Source organism: Colletes latitarsis, chromosome 1 (genome assembly GCF_051014445.1).
Source record: "Colletes latitarsis isolate SP2378_abdomen chromosome 1, iyColLati1, whole genome shotgun sequence".
Taxonomy (NCBI): Eukaryota; Metazoa; Arthropoda; class Insecta; order Hymenoptera; family Colletidae; genus Colletes; species Colletes latitarsis.
In genome coordinates this window covers 53,015,523-53,036,167 of record NC_135134.1, presented here as the reverse complement: position 1 = coordinate 53,036,167, position 20,645 = coordinate 53,015,523, and the positions used below count along the sequence as shown (strand labels likewise).

Here is a 20,645-nt window from a genome sequence, read left to right as displayed (position 1 = left end):
CACGTGACGGCGTCGCGACGCGGGATTCCCGGGTGCATTCGTTCCCGAATGCACCGTCTCGTCTCGCGACGTCGCCCTTCGAGGGCCGAGCCAGGTTATTTCGCGTCCGTAAAGTGGTTCTGGCAACGGGAAGATAACCTCGTCCTCGGGAAAGGACGTTTTCTCATCAGCGCGAAGACGAATCGTCCGGGCAACCGCGTGTCGTTTCCGCTGGCAGCGGAATATCGCGTTCAGACGGGCCGAATGCGGTCGCGGCGGCCGCACACGTACGAGAAGGCAATTTCGCGGCGAAACAAGGGAATCGGGGCCCTGCGATAGTCACGGTAATAAAAGCGAGTTATCCCAATTCCCGTGTGCACCGATGACCTCGACATCGCGCAAAAAGTTTCCCCCCACGATCGGCGCGAAACCGTGTGATTCGTTTCGCGCGATTTCACCCTTTGTTCCCGCGCGCAGAACAACACTCGAAACACCAGGCAGCTCGAATATCGAAGATTTCGTGAATATTCCAAACGCATCCCGCTCTTAAGCGACGACTTCTTAACTCGGAGTAAAAAATGAAATTCCTGTATTTCTCATTGTATCCACGCGTCAATGTTACCGATAGATCGGTGAGTTCCTCCCGGTGAAAACGAGTCCAAACACGACCCCGATCGGACTACTTTTAGTATACAAAGTTTGAGTCCTTTTTTTAAAACTTGCAACTATACATTATCGAAAGTAGTCCGAGCGTGGCCGTGTTTGTACTCGTTTTAACCGGGGAAACCCCAACAATCTATTAGTCATGTTTTCACAATTGTATAACAGATATACAGATTTCAATTATCGTTATGAAAATTGATTCTGAAACTCAACCAGGTGCACGTCCAGGCGACCGATTTTCTCGGGACGGAGAACCCTCGCGGAAAGAAAGCACTATAATCTCCATTCTCGACTTATTTTTTGTCGTAGATTCGCCGTTCTTTCGGCTGCGCGTATTACAGGATGTCCTGTATAATCTCGGCGTAAAACGCAACATCGTTGCAAGTGGCGTGCAATTTCGTTAAACGGGATTTCTCATTTTCTCCAGCTGTACCTTTTGTCCCCCGTTATTATTTCCCGCTAGACTTTCGCGGCACGGGGAGGCGGGGGGGGCAAAAAAGTGGGACGCGTTCGAGCAAAAGTGAAAGCGATTAAAATTCGGCCCGAGATGAAACGGGTCCCGTTGCGTTAACGCCGCAACCGAGCGGATACAAAATTGGCTCATTATTTTTTCCAACGACGAAAAAAGATCGGTGACTGGCGAGAAACGCCGGGTACAATCGGTTTCGCGTGTAAGGGCCTCGATCGATCGGTTTCCACGTACCCAGAGCCACAGATGAAAAGGTGGACGAGAAAGTAGACTGGTTTTTGCCGCGCGCCCGGTAATGTGCTTCTTTCTCGAGGGGGTTAATAATCCTGCGCGCCGATTACTGTGATTAAGCGGAGTGGTGTGCGATTTCGGTCGAAAGGAGCGTACAAAGGGACCAGTCGACGATGAGAAAATCGACACGTACCCGCGAATATATTACCGGATTCCTCTGTATTAATTCGTTAATGGATCGCCCGGAATGACGAAACGACTCCTCAAAGAACATCTTCGATCGCCATTGATTAAGAGATTGCGCGAATACTTCGAGCGTCGCCGATATCCCTTTTGCCAGGGACGAACAAAATTCTTATTCGATTCATTTAAAACTCAAGTCCGAATCGTTTTACGTCTTAACGCGATGATTCTTTTATTTAATCGGGCAAAGTGCGCGTTTCATTTGCCTCTTTTTTAGCGAAACGAAACTGACCTTTAACTTCTACGCCACTAAGCAACGATTTTTGATCGTCGATAACGAACGGTCAGCCTTTGGCGTCTGCTCCGACGGAAAGGGAAAAAAAAAAGACGAAGGGCTGAAAGCAAGCACGATGTCCGCGGTCTGGGAAGGAAAATCACATCCGGTTGATCGGTTTTGGCGCAGACCACCGTTGCCGGCGTTCATAAAGCGACGAGGATATCCATTACTCGTCCATGGAGCCGCCGACCGGGTCAGAGGTGTCAATTAAACCGAAATGGTACGCTAATGAACAAAAGCTCCGCGTAATCCAGTGCACGAGGACCTATTATTAGCGTGTCACGTAAGTGGTTTTCTTTCGGCTGGCATCCGGCCCAGGGGAGATAATAATTGGCCACAGGACCCGGAGACCACCGATGGGAATATCTCGACACCTAGGCTGCCGGCCAACTTAAGAGATGATTATTCTCAGAATTTTCATCACGGTCCGCACGATTCTATCGTCCATTTTTTCGGGATAACGCTCGATCGAGCTGGATCTGCGATCATTTTATTTTCCTGCGACGCGAAGTCTCCTAATTGAGACATCCGGAGAAGAGACACGTCCAAAGCGGACACTTTTCCATCGCTTCGTCCCTCGTTACATTGATCTACCATTATGACGAGAATGCAGAAGAGCACGAACCCATTTCGTAAACAAAAATGTGCAGCAGAATTTTCGAATACCGTTAGACGAGTGCTCGAAAAATACGTCGGGTAAATATATAAAAGCTTTCTACGTATAAATGATATTTATAAATGAAAACAATTATTCGAGGCCACGAGAACAAGAGTGGCGGGAGATAATTGGAAAATGAATCCAACAAAGCCAAGTCTTCAACGAGGTTGTGCTACAAAACGTTCACAATGGTTTCTCTGTAGTCGTATTATTTTAAATTAAAAATTAACACGAGTAAGACTATACAGCGGGCAAAGAGTTTCTTCGTATAGTAACCAAACGTGTGTCAATTTATTCAGCCACGTAACGGATACACAGTCGAATTTTACCCATATTTGACAACCGATGACAGTGATTCTTGTCATTTGCGAGAAATACGGGACGCCAAACGCGTTCCTCCTTTTCAGTCCGCTTCTTCGTCCAAGGCGCCTGGTGGCTACGCGACGTGAATGCACAGAATCATCGTGGCGCCAATCGCATGACTGAGTGACTTTAACCTTTTCAAACGTCTAACCTAGACGTCGTCTAGGACTTAACTTATGTCTCATGAGTCGTATAAATCGCTACAAAGTAACAATATGGTAATTCGTCGCACATTAGCTCTCGACAGTTTCATTCTTAAACAACGCATGTGAACCTTCGATTAGTTTGCCAGTCAATATCACACGCGGTAAGTTTCGACGAAAGTGGCGACAGAATGAAAAGGCTAGGATTCTCGTTCCCGGAACCTCTTTCCTCGATGCTTAAAAATGTCGATCGCGTGACAAGCCGCGCTATGCCCGAGGTTCTTGTACGATCCGCTCGACATTTATTACCGACTCTACGTATCCAAGATCCCGATAATTACATATTCGACCCGTTTTTCTACACCGGCGCAATGCCACTTTCCAACGACCCCTGAACCCGTACGGGCGAGTACCGTTCTTTGATTACCAAACAGCGCCGACGATATCGAGTCTCTTTCCAGCGGCGGTCTTCTTGTCTCTCTCGTTCCTCGCAGCCTGCAATTCGCGACGTAAAAAATGAAAATTGAACAGAAACGGGAAACGTACGCGTTACGATCGCGGTTAACGGGATTCGATCGATACGGTAGTCGCGGGATCAAGCGTAAGCGGTTCGCGACGCCCCGTACATCCTGCGTTTTAGAGGTGTTTCGTCGTTAGTCCGATTCGCATGACCGCGTGGAAAATTTCGTGGCATGCGTCTACATTGATTTTGTTCCGCTATCGTCGGCCAATACGGGACCGTTAACTGGGAAAATTACGGTTTCAGACGAGTCAGAAAAGCACGGGTTCGTCGAAGAAAGATCAGTTCCGGGTTGACAGCTTAAGTGGTCAGCGTACGACGGTTATGATGCATGCACATTGTCCCGTGACTGTCGCGAGCTGACGTGGCTCGCGTATGACTCGGTAGATTCGAAGAAACGAACGTTTCCATCGCCACTGAAACGAGTACGCGAGATATCGTCTTAGAAAAACTGGTGGAACTTTTTCAGGAACGACAACCGTCGCTGATTATGTCTAGTGGCTTATTCGACGACGTTTCGACCATTAGGCAGCGTGACATACACACTTCGTAATTTACTCCAACTAACTTTAAGAATAACCTGTCAAATTAATAAATTGAACAGCAACGACTCGAAAGACAAGAAGGCGAAATTTGGCCGGTGCCTCTCCGGGCAACGTTTCATTCTCGATTCGATTTTTCTCCGTCCAGACGCGCGAGTATTCTTCGTGGATGGAACCGTAATCGAAAACACTCGTTTCTTTATAGTTAATGTAATCGTTTCGATTAACCGACGGGGCAAGCGTCCGGCTGGTCGCTGCGCGAACCGACGCTCTTCGAAGATACAGCACCGACACTTAATTACGCTCCTCGCGTTTCATCGAGCCGTGCCTACGCCAAAATGGTTAATTACTCACGGTGATTGAGCGACTCTGGCTCTCCCCGGCCCCCGCTGGGAAGCCAGATTTATTCATTACGGCGCATTTATATTAACTATCGATCGTAGAGAGGGGGGCAAAGCACGGTCCGGACGAAAATTTCGTGCGTTCGGCGATCATTCGGCGCTGCGCGATGGTCATTTATGACTCCTCCGTCGGAAGGCGCGGGCATAAACGTGCATATAAATAACGATGATTGCCCATTACGAAAAATTAAGTGCGTTCCTTTAAATGTCGGCGGAGAATTAAGAGCGAGCAATTTTTCAACGTAAACCCGAGTTACGTTGCTCGCGGTTAACGCGGCCCCGCGCGCGTTTATATCGAAAAGTATGATTTATCGGTTATGAAACACCGAAATGACGTACCATTTTTAGTATTTTCACGTTCCACGGCGCGAACCATCTCGTTAAGTTAGGGCCCGCCGATGGCTTATTCTTTCGGTGTAAATCTAAGTTACGGCCCTTCGCGATTAACGCGAGTAAACTTCGCCGTCTGAAACCAGGATTTACTCGATCATTCGAGTACACGATGTAAAACAGGATTTGTCGAATAGGATTTTAATAGCAATTTATGTATTCCATAATTAATTCGAGCGCGTGTTTGTATATTTATTATCGGAGAACTACTGCAACTGCACCTTTCGTTATTCATATTCTTTTCTATACCGTATATTAACAACTCGACGTTACATTTCGCGCGACAAAAGCCTGAATTACGTCCGCGACAATTGGTAAAAAAAACTGTAAAAATGACCCACATTTTTCTTGGCTTGCTCGTCGACTGCAGCCCCCAACGAATGTTCATTTCGTTTCGCACGTTTTAGCGAACGTCGACGTCATGTCTAGTTGTTACGTTTCGATAAAGCGAATTCCGATATTCCTCTAAAATTTACTGCGCAATATCGTTACGTTTGAACTGACGTTCGTATTACGTGTTTGTTTTACTTGAAATAAACAGCGCGATACGCGGTGAAAGCAGAATGCTTGGACCGTACGCGAGGCGAAAAGAATTACGATAATACTCGAAGGGACGAATAAGTTCGACAGCTTTAATTAATGCCCCGACGAAAGGAAATCCAGGGTAAGATTTGATACGAATTTCCACACAACGGGAGTCTTTTGAGAGAACGGAAGCGACGCGTGGAATAAATCACTCCCCCGTCAGGCATATCTCGACTCACCGGTTCCAATACAGAATTCCTGTCCGTAAAAGTACCACGCGTTCCGTGACAGCACAAACCCGTGGACGAATCAACGAACAATCGCGCTGATGGTCACGAACGAGGCGAACGTGTACGCGACAGAGCGTTCCCGTCAGCCAAGATGAAGTCGTTAATCTACTCGTGGGGTCAAATTAAAGGTCCCGTTGTAATAGTTGTAATGACTGGGCGAATCGACGTCCGCAGAATCCTCGCTGTCTTGTACACCGGGGTACGGGGTCTTGTTAGCTTGCCACCGGGGTCAAAGATAAAGCAAACAGAAAAGAATCCTCGTGACAGGAGCGGCGTGTAACGACGTGAGTAAGCACAGAGAATAGCGCGCACGTCCGACGATTCGCGAAAGACAAACTCAACGGTTGCTTTTATGGCACGGCGGAGCCCCGATGCATACAACGCCGATGACTGCATCGGGTCCTCGTTCGTTGCACCGCGTTGACAACCGGAAGGGACGAGTAACTGGGTAACAGAGTCGAAAACGAGCAACTATCCGTTCCTTGGATACTTTTGTTACATCGTGCGGTCGCGTTTGTTGCTCGAACAGAGAGTAAAAATTGCAGCGACCATCGAGGTTTCGTGGCGAAGAATGGTCGAATCGAGGTTTTGGCGGAAAGTTTTGGATCGACTGTAACCGCGGGGCGCCGTTGTTTACCGATTCGACGGCGAATGCGAGTCTGTGCATCAAAAACAGCTTCTGGCCACCGCGGGAACTGGTTTATGAATTTTTGAAAGCGAACCGCTGCTCTTCCCCCACTCGAGACTTTACGCTCGGGACACTGAAAAACGATGAATTATTCATGGGAGCTTTATTATCGTTACAGAGCCACTGTTTTCAGAGTAACTCTATCCCGCGCGTCCCGGACACGGATGCGACGCCCGGCTTCCTTCAAATTCAATATGGATTCCGTTCTCCGGTGACGTAGCGGTCTAAGGTTTCGCTCTTTATCGGCTTTCCTTATTCCACGGGGGTGTTTGCGTTCGTGTAAAGCCGCGTACAGACCTAAGAGCCAAAAAGCAACCGAAGGCACGTGTACTCCGATCTCGGTGTGGGTTTGTATACGCGAAATCCGAGCTCGTGTGGCCTTGGTTACCTTGGCATTTTGGTCTGTACGTGGCTTAATGGCCACGGTCGAACACTAGCCGCTGTCTCGTTGAATTGGAGTGGTAGAATCGATCGGGAAACCCTTGATATTGCGGAACGATACCGTTCGAGTACGGAAAACTTGGCTCCGAAAGAATACGGAGATCTTACTTGGTTGTACCATAATTTTTATTCGATAAGGATACCAATTTTATTAGAACGAACCTCCTATTTTCTAGTTTTCACTGAAAGCTTACTTTACAACATAAGATACACTCCTTCAAGGTGGAATAAAATGTAGAAAGAAATCGTGCATCAGATTTCAAAGAAATCCCTGTAAAAGAGTTCTAATCTTCGGTTTCGCGATGGATTTAATGGGTTATTGATCAATGGTCAACAGTGGGCAGCTTATGGTCAACGATGGCCAACAGTGGGGTTGACACCGTGGTGACAGCGGTCCAAAGTGAACCAAGGAATGGTCGAGAAAAAGAACAAACTGTAGATCGCCGTGTCCAACTAACTTTCATGTTGTCTTGACGGTGACGTTGAATCTCCCCACCCTTTCCACTCGGCCAGAGGTGTACATTGTCTTCCGACTGACACACTCATTTAGTACCCCTGGGGCGTCCAGGGGGATCGGGTCGCGCGAATTCGGGGGCCTACCACTGGCCATTAGTGAACCGAGCTGACCAGGACTGACCAGGGCTGACCAGGACTGACCAGGACTGACCAGGACTGACCAGGACTGACCACTACTGACCACTACTGACCAGTGGAGATCCGACTACTGACCACTACTGACCAGTACTGACCACTACTGACCAGTGCCGGACGGTGATGACTAGTGGTAAGAAATGTTTGAAATCTTCTCCCCTCTTCTATATTCTTGTCTCACTCAAATTTACCTCTGCTTAACTGTTCGACCGATTTTGCTATATTACGAATCTTTCCTTTTTTTACAGCTGAACTCGTGGTCATCCATTGGTAACTATGAACTGACAGCAAGTAGTAAGTTCATTCCATTTATTTTATTTGATTCTTTGTTCTTGTTTTTTGAATCGATATGACTGTCTTGATATATAATTGTGTTGACTCTGTGCCATTTCTGTCTCCATACTATGTTACGAATTTTGATGGTACTGGTTAGAAAAAGGTTTTTATTTAAGTCTTGTTTCGCAAATTCTCATAACATATTGGGCTTGCATTCCATGATTATTCTCTCGATTCGTACATCGTGTTCAATCGTTTATTTCTTTATTTGTAATACTTTTATGTCAGTCAACTCTGTTGACTCTCTATTAACATAGAAGGAAATAACGTAGAATATGGTTTTTATTTTGGCGTTGTTTCGCAAATTCTTATCGCATGTTGCATATGAAATATTGTGTTCTCGCTTGCTATCTGTATCTCGCAATTATTCTCTCGATTGGTGTATTATACATAATCGTTTATTTGTGTATTTGTAATACCTGTATAATTGCAATCTAAATTTCCTGTATCATGGTACTAAAATGTTGATTTCACTTTTGCCAACTAACTCATCTTTGCTTTATGTTCTAAAGTACGTTTCAGATTAGGTCTACGAGGGAACATCCACAGAAGACGTCATCGTCCACCGCGGGATCTTTAGACTAAATTAGAATTAATTTCCTGCCAAGTAATTATTAAACAAGTAGCTTCTCTCGACTCGTTCTCTTATTTCTTGCTTCGATCACCGCTGTTTCGTCGAACGAGACATGTGATCGGCCGTCCAGTTTGTCCGAAAGATCTAGTCGCCTGCCAGTGATAGATCGATTTCTAGAAATAGAAATCAATCTACCAAGGGTAGTGTTGATTCGATCCGAAGATCTGCTGCACGGTTCAGCATTGCATCGCGTCGCGTCTCCCACAATTTAGCTTCATCCCTTTTTAAACAAAATAATTACTTGGCATGACTAATCTAGATTTAAGCTTCGTCGACTCCATTGTACGCGCCGCGTATGTACCAAGTAATTATTAAACAAGTAGCTTCTTCTTCTTTCGTCCCTCGTTTCTCGCTTCGGTCACCGCTGTTTCCTTGAACGAAACATGTGATCGGCCGTGTATCTGGTCCGAAAGATCTAATCGCCTTCCCTTGGTAAGCTTGATTGAGGGAAAACGGCACTTCGCTGGAAGGTGTGGAGTTTCCGTATTCTGCGGAAACGCATACCTTCCAGCGGAAGTCGACACCGTCTCAGGTACTCTCTCTTTGTCAGACAGCCTAAGTCGGGTCCTTCGGGCTCCCGGCGGGTTGCGTTGGAGAAATGGAGACCTCGATTCGGAGTTGCAGTTCTCTGTTTTCTTGTTGAGATCGAGTTAGCAAGGGCAGTAGGTTCGATCCTCGGATCAGCTACACGGTTCAGCATCGCGTCGCGTCGCGTCGCGTCTCCCTCGATTTAGCTTCATCCCCTTTTAAACGAAATAATTGCTTGGTGCAACTAAACTAGAAGATCGAAGGAACATTGTTTCCTTCTATCTCTTTAGTTTAGTAAAAATGTGAAAGGGAGATCGATGGAACTTGGATTCCATCTATCTCCCTTCGGGTCTCCACTCGCAGCAACCTCCTCGTGGTGAGACCTGGTAATCGGTGTTACCTACGATAGAAAAGTTCTTCTTCGTGGGTAACACCGAGCTAATGGCTGCGAATTTAAAATAGTTTCTTTAAATATTGGATAAAATTGTTAATAATGGCAACCTTCTACGCTACGTGTGTAAATGTGACATTCAATTCACGGGTCGATATTTCAGTTCGTGTGACCAGCTTGTATAAGGTTCCAGAGTCTATCTTGTGCCTCGTCTGTGTTTATAGTAGCCACATATGCCATGGTTCTTGGTATAATAATTTGCACATCTATCGCTGATGCAAGTGTTCGAACGATTATTTAAAATGTGTGGGATTGTTGTACCATCTGTCGTATGACACGGTTGCCTTGAATGGCAGTATGGAGTTGCCATACGGTTATGACTGTAACTCGACACAGACTCATCGTGGAATAAATGAATGTCTATGGCTCCTATTAGAGTCGTCAATAAAGCATCGTCTAGCAGATCGTGCTTTAGAGGCCATTAACAGTTTGACTGGCTCTTATTTACGGGGGACATTTTCTTGATGACCCGTTGATAGTGAATATTTCCAGCTAAAATATTAGGTTACGTGGTCGTTACGAGTAATGAACGACAAATCGAAATGAATTCCTGAACTATTAAAAACCCATTTCTCCTCGTGAGCAGTTAGAAATTTATTTCCGACGAATAGCCATCGTCGATTTTCTCGATTAAAGAAACATAATGTTCTTCATACGTTAAATGTTATTGCGTTTCTGAAATATTGGCCAATCGTCGGGTAACCTTTGACGCCGCGAACCGCGGGCGAAAATTCGATTTTCCGCGTAACAATAAAATTGATAGTATTCGTAATTTACTCGAGCGAGATACGTGCATTGCCAACAGCGAGTATCGCCAGGAAACGCACGACGTGGCGTTCCACTAAAGCAATCTTATATTTTCGTGGGACAGTAATAAATTTCAATCGCAGCGCGAAGGTGTGTTTATAAATCACCGCGCGGCGAGATAGCCTATCAAAATCACCGGTCTTATTTCACTTTACATCGAGTGCATTTACTCCGGGACTTATCGTGTCCACGGACCGCGAACGCTAACGGGTGTAATTGTTCACGGATTATCGCTCGGCGAAGAGATACCTCGAAATATTCCCGTGCTGCGAACACTATGTAAATAGAGGGGCCAGGATGCGCGTGGACATCGTTTCCCTGCCACCGAAACAGTGAAACTTCGCGTGACGCGGAGAACTGTTTTAATTGGTTCCGGTTTTGGATTTCAGTCAACTACCAACGCGGATAGAAACGAGGAGAAACACGTGTACACCTGTTTCGCTGAAAAATAGACGTTTCCTCGCCAAACGCAATATGCACCACGAACGTGGATGGGCACCATTCTGCTGCATACGTTTTGCCTCTGTTAGTTTTCACGATGTTGGAGACAAATTACGATTGATAAATAGTTTGGGCACGGATACGACGATTTTTACATCTTTCTATGTATTATATTCGTCATCTAAATTGTATAGCTAATAGATTCGGGTCAAGTGTACTCCGTTCAGTAAGCAACGTGGCAAGTACATCAATTTACAGAATCAATTGGCGTCTCAAAGTCATCGAGGGGCGATTTCCACCAGAGAGTAACAGACTCTCGTATATAGAGATAGCGTAGTATGCTACCTAGGTGCAAATCTTTCCAGATTTTCTAAAGACTTGCCCTGTAATTAGCATCTTCGAAGCAGAGATGTTAGATTTGGATGGTGAAATACTATTCAAATACTTGTTAAACTCGCGGCAGACTCTGCTCCAATTTTCACCAAAATTTCAAACATTATTACATCCGAAATTAGCGCGCTTTCCACAGAGGATCATACGCTCCGGCGTGTCAACGCGCGTCCTGCAAACTGGACACGCGTCAATCTCGCTCGATCCTCCGTTAAACAGTGAATAATCCAGCGAAATCCTGCGAGTAAATGAACGCCGGATCTAGATACAGGGTGTTCCGCTACCCCTGGGAAAAATTTTGATGGGAGATTCTAGAGGTCAAAATAAGACGAAAATCAAGAATACTAATTTGTTGATGGAGGCTTCGTTAAAAAGTTATTAACGATTAAAGTTTCACACCTTCTTGAATTTTTTACTAGAAAGTGGGTAGGATTTCGGGGGTATGTCTGTTGACCAAAAATGATTGTATTTGACCCCCGCAACTGAAAATAATTTTTTTAGAACGATTCGAAAATTTTTTTTTTCGCCGAAAAATTTAGGCACCTATCCCCTGTCGATTTTTCTTAAAAATTCATTTTTGATTTTTAGTAATTTTATTTGACGTCCTACAGAAAAGTTGTTTAATAATTTTTTGTAGGTACCTATGGGCTCTACTTCAGAAAGAAGTTTCATTGAAATGTATTCACTATTGTAGGAGTTATGACTGTTTGAAAATTGGACCATTTTTATGGGGGTTTTCCCATTTTGCGGGGTCAAGAACCAACTTTTCGAATATTTTTAGCGATTTGTACGTATTCTGCACTAAAATACGCGGCGTTTGGCTTTTTGAACATTAAAATCGTCCAATCCGTTCAGAAGTTATGGTGTTTTAAAGATTCGCATGAAATTTCGGGGTATGATTTCCTGAAATTAGATTTTCGGTAGAAAATTTTTTTCTCGAAACTGAGTAGGATTTCGGGGGTATGTCTAATGACCAAAAATGATTGTAATTGACCCCCGCAACCAAAAATAATTTTTCCAGAACGATTTGAAATTTTTGAATTCAATCGTTAATAACTTTTTAACGAAGCCTCCATCAAGAAATTGGTATTCTTGATTTTCGTCTTATTTTGGCCTCTAGAATCCCCTATTAAAACCTATTGAAACCTGAAACGGTACCGACGCGGACCCAACACGCGGTAGCGAACGTGGATGAGTCGCGATAGTTTGTAACGCGCGCCCAGTCGAACAGCGTTTAACAAAATTACCGCCATCCCATCCATCATTCTCCTGGGACCACAATAGGTGTCGGTCGAGTGCGATACGCTTGCAACGGTGCCATTCACCGCTCAAGGGCGTCAATTTTCTCCGCCATTAGGTCAGCCGATAGAAAAAAGAATCGCGACCGGAGGGCAGTTATTGTTCTATCGAGAAAAGCGGCTGGCAGATGTCGATCGGGGATCTTCGGCAGCTGTTTTCGTCGAATGGTAACGGGCGCCTCGGCCATTACCGATTCAAGCGATGGCGAACGAGCAAACGGGTCGAGCTTCGGCCACGCTAAGAGGCTCCCCCATAAATTTGTAATCTTGATTCGCCTGACCTTCTCGTTCGCGATCTCTCGCATCCTCCATCTCCGCCTCTTCCTCCTTCCTCCGTGAAACCCGCGATCCTCCGTAGTCCGAACGTTTCCAGGACTCGAGGCGTGTATCGTCGAGTGGTTGCTGCCCTCAGGAATTTCGACCCGGCGATTTATGCCCGAGGAGCGGAGCCTTTTGTGCGGTGCCGCCCCGGGCATTGCGCGCATAATTTCAATATCGTCTCGCGGTCAGCTCTCCGGGCCATCCCGGCTAAAGTATCGAGTCACGAGGAACGAGACCCCGAACCCGACCGATTTGCTTCTCCTCCAGCTGGACCTCGTGTTAATTTTTCCTCGACAGACCTTCCACGGCCATTATTCACGCCGAGTTTTGCGAACGAGCCAAATGTCCCAATTATCGGCGCACTTTTTTACCATCTCCGCCGTCAGAGATACTATTCGACACTCTTTTCTGTCCATATTTGCGATTCTCCATCGAACCTTGCGTCAAACGCTTCCTCTATAAAAGTTTACTAGCTTAAAACCACGATCCACGTAATAAATTAATTTTTAATCGTCGTGTGCTACATCCATTCACGGCCAAGGCGAGCTTTGCTGGATCAGATTTATTCAGAAATCCTCTCACATTTTTTAGTGATCTTGGTTCTATTAGCATATCCTGCCACAGACACACCTCCTTAGAAAATAATAAATAATTGTATATTTAATCGATTGACCGGAGAAGACGAGTTAACTCGCTATTTATATCGATCTATCTCTTCCAGTTCTGCGATTCATCATTCATTCATTCATAGTCCCTCGACTTATATCACGATACTTGTATCAGTATAAATTATGGTACATTTGCATTCGCTGCAGAGCAGGATTCATTGGATCATATTTATTCGAGTTTAATCACGCATTTATGACTCCTTCGTACTCGACGATAACATTTTCGATTTTTTCCCACTCGATTCTGATTCAGATTATTGCAACACGCGTGACGATGGTATTTTATTGTGGCATCGAACATAATATCTCCTCGATGCAGAGATTGCACTCTGTGCATGGCGTTCGTGGATCACTGGAATTTAGTTCAAAATAAGTTTTGAAAGAAGCTCAACGAACGCGTTGCATGATGAGAGTGCCAGAGTTGGCGTGTCGAGTCTCACCGGGGCGCGAAAAAGATTTCAACGCACTTTGAAAATAAAATGGCAGATACCACGGAAACCGGAATCCTCGCTAAAGCACGCGATGCGCGAAATAAATAAAAATATTCTGCGTTCCAATCGGGGAACATCGTTTCCAGGTACTTTTTCTTCGAAACGAGAAAATTATTGTGTTTGCAACACCTGCGACTGATCCTCGCGAAGAGATTTACTTCGACGAGTGCTTCAAAGAACAGGGAACTTCCGTTCCGTTTCTAATTGCATTTTCTTACGTTCAGACGAAGTAAATTTCGATCTTGGATCCTCGACGAGCTCTTCGTTTGGGTATAATTGGTTGCATAGATTTCCAAGTCATCTATTAGTTGATAAAAGTGAAGGAAAATATAAATCTCGTCCGCTAGATTTATTAAACCAAGAATAATTCATACTGAAACCACTTTACGTGAAACTGAATAATAATCTGCAGCGCGAGTCGCGAATTTCAAAGAACAGCCTGGACAATAAGGCGGGTTTATCACATTTTGTCCGGTTTATAGCCGACCCAGGCCGTACTTCCTCTCGCTGTAACATAAACCATAGTTTTGTCTTACTGTTTCGCGGTCACGTTTCCTGCACACTATATCGCAAGCAGCCCGCTAAATTAATCATTTTTAAGGCTTCCCATTAATTTAATTTTCGCACTGGATATCAATTTTCGTTTACAAAAGATTTTATTACATTTCCGACGAACAATCGTAAATTTTTAAATTAATTTACATTACGAGGCAGGCCTGCGAATGATTACTTCACCTGTCCAAACTACTTTCTATCGACAGCAATCAAACTAGAAGTCTGGGTTGTCTAAACACTATTAATTAGAACCAGATTCTACGAGTTCCATTTATGAAATATTCAAGCGCCAAATTTCTTTTAAAACTGGAAGGTTGCTCTCTACAACCCCAATTGGCGCCATCGGACTTCTAGTTGTTCTAAAACTTGAAGGAGGTATCGAAAGATCAACATTTTCCATCGAATAAAGTTCGGGTTCCTGCGCGCAATTGGCTCGAAAGTAAACCAGAAACTTCACGAACGGAACGAAGAAGCGAGCGTTTTAAATATGTAGGCACGTTCGACGTACAAGATTACACATCGTTTCCTCGTATCTAAAAATGTCCTATGCGCGTAATTCCGTCCGAAAAATCAAACAAAATCGTTACGAACTCCGGTGAAATATAATCAGCGATCCGTTATCTTCTGCAGAATATAACGAACGGCCGACGAGTTCATTAATCAATTTGAAATCGATAAACCAGACCTAAAGTCTGCCCCCGAGCGGCGCGAATAATCGCGAAATCCCACGATTCGCGATCGGAGATATTTTCCGTGGCAACAATGCGCGGAAAATGCAAATATCTGCCCGTACGCGGCTCGAATTCGAACCGTATAACGAGTTGCAAAGTAAACCAACGCGAACACAGACCTCGCGACTACGGATCGTCGACGAAACAATAGTCTGTTTTTCTTACGGGGCACTCGTAAAATCAGAAACGTCGCGAGCGTTTATGGAAACATAAAATGCATCGACCCGCCTCGAACTGATCGCCGAACTGCCGAGTTTATGCACGGTTAACGTCGTCCCGACTCGCCCAAGGTTTCCAGCGAATTCGAGCATCGACAATTTCACATGCTGTATTCTGGAACGGAGAAATAAATCAGGAACCTCGAGTACGCTGTTTTATTTACTCGACCAATCCATAAGATGTTCCATTGTGCAGACTGTAATCAATCGTCTAGTAACAGTCTCTAATTAATTTTCAAAAAGCCAAAGGCTCTAAACGTCAACGAATCGTTTGTGCTCGCTGGCCATTGAATTCCGCGATGTCCCACAGTTTTAAATCAAGAGCGTTAATATTCCGCGTTGGTCGAATTCCGCGAACGGCCCGTAAACCGACGATAAGTGGACGATGAAGGTGTACCGTGTGTCGTGAAAGCAACCTGCCGCAGCTTTCCGTGCGCGCAAAGCCGGTCGAACGGACGAGAAAAACTGTCCGGTCTCTCTCTTTCTCTTAAAGGGTTGCTTTTTGCCCTGACCGACCGGCAAAACCGCGTTACAAATTATCTAGCCGCGCGTACGGACGCGTACGAAAGGTCAAGCATGAGCCTCGGCCAGGTACTCGGCTCCTTTTTGAACCAGCCGCGGCCACCGACAGGAAAAGGAGAAAGCCACAGAAACGCGGCGCAATTACGGAGCGGTATTGCCGCGAGGACGGGATTCGCCTTTTTATTTCACCCAATTTTTTCCCACCTTTAACCCTTTTTGCGACGACCAAACACGCGCGCTATCGACGACGCTTAATCTTCTCCTTTACGTACCAAAAATCTGTCTTTTTCGAAGCTTCGATTTCGAGAAAATCGGATCGAGCGTGCAATAAAGTTCAAATTGGACATCGATACGAGCAGAAATAGCGAAAGTTTGCGAAAGGAAAAATTCCGCGATTCGATTTGTCCGGTAATCACGAGCGTTTGTTTTATCGGGACGCATCGGTGACGTTCGTTTTCGAACGCGATGACCCGCGTACCGTTAATTTCATTCAACGCGTCGGTTAATTTCTTTGTCTTCGCGTTCGCGTACGCGTGTTCCTTTCTTTGGCCATTAACCACTCGCAATTTAACAGCTGTACGGCTGCCCGGTGCCCGTTCTCACGGCGAGAATTTGTAATTACCGTTCGAGCGTCTGGGCCAAACGATTAAAATCAAGTCCCGTTCGGGAAGGAGCTTTGTTCTCCGCTTGCGCGTCGGGAACGTTTTTCCAGGACAACGTCCGCGAATTATAAAATGTCGCGAAAGAGACCTGGACGGATGGAATCGGCGCCCGTTTCGTTATTAAACTGTAATTTTTACTACATCAGCCGAGTGAATGGAAACGCCCGTGGAAGCTTGGAAAAATATAATTTTCTGCTCGAGGGAGGAAAACGCGTCCGCGGGAAACACGATTTTATTTCTCTCCCTCTGCGACCCCCGACCCTGTCGTAATTGCCGTTGGACGAAATGACGAGGTATCAACATTTTTCCGTTTCGGCGACGTTTTAATTGAAACCCGCGACACCGGAAACATTCGCACAGCCGAAATACCATTTCCTATATCGAACCATTTTTATACGCGCTCGCGAAGCCCGTTTCTGGCAAGGTGCATTTACATTCAGGTTCCCAATAAACACGTTTTTTGCCTCCAGGAATATTCGAACATTAAGAATCAATTGGTCGGAAAATGGTCCTGCGTTTAATTAACCGTAGTAATGAACTTCGTTCGCCTCTGTCGTTCTCCGACTCGAGAATATTGCAACCTTTAAATTCTTATTTTTATTCGTTGAAGTTCCCAATTAACGCACAGTCATTTATTCGCTCGATATTTCATTTTATAATTAAGATTTTTACTTTTACGTGACAAATAATGAGAGCGACTCCCCGGAAAATTCACCCTCCGATCTCGTTTATCCGGCCATCGTTCGCCAAATGTAAACTTTTGCAACAGCGTCTGCTTATCGAACGACTGCACGGCGCAAAGAACCAGCCCGGAAAGGAAACTGTAGTTGGACCGACTTCTCAAACTCGTCAGAGATAAGTTGACGCGAGCATCCGGTTATCGGATGACGCGGTTTCCCGGTCGCCCTTAATTAGCCCTCTTCCTATCCGCCGCTCCGATTCGATCGCGAAAACTTGGACTAATTGTAAAAGCAGCATCGAGAGAGATAGGGCGCTCTCCCTTTTCCCGAATTTTATTCTCCGTACGTTTAACCCAATTCGCGGTATTTGCCGCGCGGCATTAACGCGACCGCGGAATTCCGTAGCCATTAATTAACGAATTTTCCATGCGAGCTGAGCGTTTCCGTCGGACGCAGCGACGATCCGCTCCGTTCCGATCAAACGCGTCCCAAAGCTCTTCGAAATTTCCCGCTCGATAACCTGCGATAAATTCTTCTCCTCGTTAACTTGATATCTGTTTAATTAAATCGAAAAACATTACGTGCCTGCAGTTCACGTGCAAAATAATAATTTGCTGAAATTTCGGCCTTTCGCCTCGTCGATGTAAAAAACTGATGATCGTCGATCTCGCGGCTTGCTAGTACCCGTTCTCTCTTTCGTGGCTGATGAATCGTCGCGCGACAAAAGCGAAAGACACGGATTGAATCGCGACACTCGGAAACTCGGTCACCCGTTGCGAAAGGGTGGTCTCGTCGAACGCGAGTCGACGATGTTTTATTGAATTTTACTACCGTGCAACCTTGTCCGCGATTTTTCAGGAGAAATACATTGGACACTTGACCTTTTCGCGCTGCGACGGAACAGACTTTTGCCGCGTGCGGGAACTCTTCAGTTTTTAACCTTCTTCCCAGCCGTCATTAAAACAGGACTCCAGCTCGCTACGAACAACGGTCCCCGGGCCGACCCTCGACGAAGTATGACCGCGTAAAGCGATTTTTGATTCAACTTCTTTCGCCTACGTCGCTCGATCGGGACTCTGGTTTTTTTTTTTTTTGCGCGCTCCTTGATTTCGCATGCGCGTTGCAAAAAGGCCGGACTGCATCGATCCGCGTTCAATTTGCCAGGAGGCTCGAGCGTACGACATTATTATTTTCCATCGATGTTCTCCATCGATTGTCTTTGAAAGTAATTAAGAATTTAATAGATAAAACTTCCGGGAGCGTAAACAATGCGTTTGAAATACGATTGGCGTTTTGTTCTGGTTTACGGATGATCTTTCATACGTGAATCGCCGCAAATCTGGCTTTCAATACGAGTGGCGTTTGTCGTCGCGCGATCGTACGTGGCAGATCCGCGTTTACGAATCCCCGAGTAGACACGTATACCTCGTAGCTCTCTTCCACGGGAACCTTATTATTCCGAAGGTGTCGGGCGGATACCTTAAATCTGGCATGTCAAACACGCGGTTTTCCCGGAGATGGTTGCTGTGTCTCCTCCAGAGAGAAATATTGTCGCGATTTCACGGAAACAGAGTCCCTGGTCGACGTCGTCGGAACAAGCAAGATATACTATACTGTAAATTCAAGAAATTCTTTTCCGATTCGTCAATGATACAATGGAGTTTATAATTAACACAAGCGTATAGAAATGTATTTTCAAATTGCACGGGTAGCGTTATAAAATCGTGGACGATATCTTTCGAATTTCTGGCGCGACTTATGAAATCGATTTGCTTCCGGCGGGGTCAAGCTGTCTAGAAAAAAATAGAACAGCCACTTGTTTACTGACGCCCGTCGATAATGGCACTCGACACAGTGTTGTCCGCTGCGAAATGGCACCGCGCTTGTTTGGCGTACAAATACTGTCATGGATCGAACGGTTCAGACTGCGAAATCGCTTTGTTTTCCAATTTATAGATCACGTGCGAGTGGAACGCGACAGCCGAGTACGTCTACGGTTATTGGCACCCCGACGTATCGTTGTTTCTCCTTGTTTCCACCGATAGCCACCGTCCCTCCTGGGTTAAACCATATTTCGAGACTAAACTGCATCGTTACTTTCGAGAGCACAGATACCATTCCAATCGATTTTATCCGTCTAGACGTTGAAATCGCTCTGTTTAATTACGGAATAATATTCTTCCCAATGAAAACGGAGTCGAACTTGACGCAGAGTATATTTTTCTTACGCGTAAGGTATATTTGTCCATGAATATTTAACTGCCTTTGATACGAGCATCTCGGATTCTTTACTCTCTCATTTAGCTAGCGTCGAGCAGATTTTTCATATCTTATGTACATACGAAGTTCGCAGAAATTTCAAACTACGATGCTCCTCGGAGGAACGGAAACTCCGAGAAGTTCTCGGTAAAGGTCGAAATCTTAAAAATCCAAGCGTCTTAATTATTGACCTCCTTCCGTATTCCGCGCTTCCGGCGTGCATTTGCTAATTATGAATTCCCAATTCGCTGCCAAGGCGGACAAAGTCTGTTTATTCCGAACGTTATAACTGTTAAGTTGTTGCATAATGAATACCGTTTCCGCACCGTAAACTTTCCCCAAGAATTTCTTCGAAGGTTCCGAATATTTCGTTAATTATTTTAAAATTTTTATAACGAATTTACGCAAAATAATATCCTCTCTCGTCCAGGAATATCCGATAAATATTCCCCCGTTCGCGATATTGCGCTAATAACGCTCTTGTCGGCCCGCCAACGAAAAACGATTGGCGATTCCGCGTATCGGTGTCAACGCGGAGTTATTATTCGTAAAACTACCGAAACCGCGATAAAAAAACGAACGAGTCGTGTCTGTTCGACGGCTTCGAATGGCCGTTTCGAGCACCGAACAAAAAACAACGCGACATCGATGCCCCTTATGTCATCGAATCGAGTCAATCGGGGTCCGGCCGCTGGCAAAATTGCGCTCGAACGCGCAAAGTGGCTCGTCGGGAAAGTAGCGTCATCCGGCTCGCCGTGACATTTAACTATTCTATTATTCTGACGGCGTGGAATCGCCGTTGGTTCGCGCCGCGTAAATTGCTGGAACGATTAATCGCGAAACAAACGTCTCGTTCGGACGGGAACGTCGCGCGTAAAATAAAATTCGTATCGAAACGTTCGACTGCAGAAGAGCTGCGAAAGTTCCTGTCCAGATCGCGATCCGATGTTTCGATTATCGACGTCGAAAATGAAGTAATTAACGCGTTCGACGCCGACTGGCCGCGATTTGAAAATAACGAACAACGGGACAGAGAAACGTAGGCTTCGCATATCGACGAATGTCAAATTAACGAGCCGATTCAGGCGTTAACCGCTTAATCAGCCGCGCATTTATGCCGCGACTCTGTTTAATTACTATCGACACTGGACGGCTATTACATCCGTTCGACAAGCATAA

General features: G+C 45.5%; 1 protein-coding gene across 2 annotated transcripts in view; it reads right to left on the bottom strand.

Moving 5' to 3' along the window:
- The window catches only part of Kug (FAT atypical cadherin kugelei), a 316,166-nt gene that overhangs the window by 235,141 nt on the left and 60,380 nt on the right, over positions 1 to 20,645 (bottom strand). The window lies entirely within an intron of this gene.